We start from the raw sequence: 1,677 nt of genomic DNA on the forward strand, positions 1-1,677 counted from the left end.
GTTCAGCAGCAGTTGCAAGGATTCCAGGGTTGTGAGGCCATAGCAAGTGGGCAAGAAAGCACGAGGCTTGCTAGATTTTAGCTGCAGAACAATTTTGCAGCCACCACCAAGTCAAAGAACACATGAAATGATAGCTGGGTTGTTTGGTTATTGTACAACTTAGTACTCTTGAAGTTTTTTTAGCACTTTTTTGGATTGCCAAGCTTCTCTTCTCAAATTTTTCGGTGCCAATTGGTATGAGAGCCCGGAAAGTAGATCGCCAAGATGGAATTTCCAGTGCCCTGCTCAAGAAGTCACGATTGAGTTGCAATGCAAAATATAGAACTCACCACTGTGTAGAAATGGGGCCAATATGCTCATTTATTCAGTTCGGATGAAAAATAAGAAAACCAATGATGGAGAGTCCTTTTCATCAGATTCCATAAGAGTCATATGAAACAGAGCGCCACAAACATTGGATTAAAGGAAAGCACAAAAATGTCATATCAAAACTTTCGAGTCAAGGTGGTTATCTTGAATTCAAACAAACTTCATCAATTGTTTGTGCACCATGAAACATGTCTTTGATTACACAGAAATGAAAATAGAACAAATAATGGGTTAAGTTGACGATCGTTTAAAAAGGAAAGATTTTATTTGATGAAGAAAATCTTAAAATAATTGACATCATAGAAGAAAGGGCAAGATAGTCAACTTGGAGAAGATGAATAAAGAATTACGATCAAAACTTATGAGTAGAGGTGTTTATCTTGAATTCAAACAAACCATAAACTTCATCAATTGTCTGTACGCCATGAAACATGTCTTTGATTACAAAAAATGAAAATAGAACAAATAATGGGTTAAGTTGGTGATCATATGATAAAAAACGAAAGATTTTATTTGATGAAAAAGATCTTAAAATAATTAACATCATAAAAGAAAGGGCAAGGTCAACTTGGAGAAGATAAAGAAAGAATTACGATCATAACTAAATATAGGTATCTGTCAACAATCCATACTGAGAAGTTATTGAGGTAGGGATGTACTTTATGAAATAAATAGACACCCCTTATCATTCGATTTAATGCCTCTAAGTTCACAATCCACAATTGGGATTGATACCAAAGTTAAACCCAAATCACGGTATGGAAAAAAATATTATTATTAAAAGCAAATATAGATTACAATCAGAGACACTTGGAACTAGAAAATAAAAAAGTCTTAACACGAACTAAACTAGGGTTAAGGACAAAGGTAGTGGCGTCGTGATTTAAGGAGAAATAGTAATTAAAGCGATTTGGGTGGTGGGTAGCAGCGAGGCCTTGGGACCGGAGAGGCAGCAAGAAGGATGCAGTAGTTAAGTGGGAGGTGGCTGGAAGAGAGTGACAGCAGGTTGGAGGTGACTGAAAGGGGCGACAACAAGTAGGTTGGTTGGCGAGACTGGCAGTAAGCTGGAGGTGGTTGGAAGGAGGCGGCAACACGTAGGTAGACAGCTAGAAGTGGCTGACGGTGTGGTAAAAGTGGCGGGGAGCGATGGCCGGCTATAGGTAAATAGCGAAAAGGTTGTTTTCCAGGTGGCAACAACAACCACAGCAAAGGCAACGATGGAGGAGGGGAGGTGGGAAATATGGAACGATAGATAAACACCACCTCTGGACAAATTGCAGCCGTACCACCTTTTCGTATTTGGATACA

Source organism: Phalaenopsis equestris, unplaced genomic scaffold, assembly GCF_001263595.1.
Source record: "Phalaenopsis equestris unplaced genomic scaffold, ASM126359v1 Scaffold000672, whole genome shotgun sequence".
Taxonomy (NCBI): domain Eukaryota; kingdom Viridiplantae; phylum Streptophyta; class Magnoliopsida; order Asparagales; family Orchidaceae; genus Phalaenopsis; species Phalaenopsis equestris.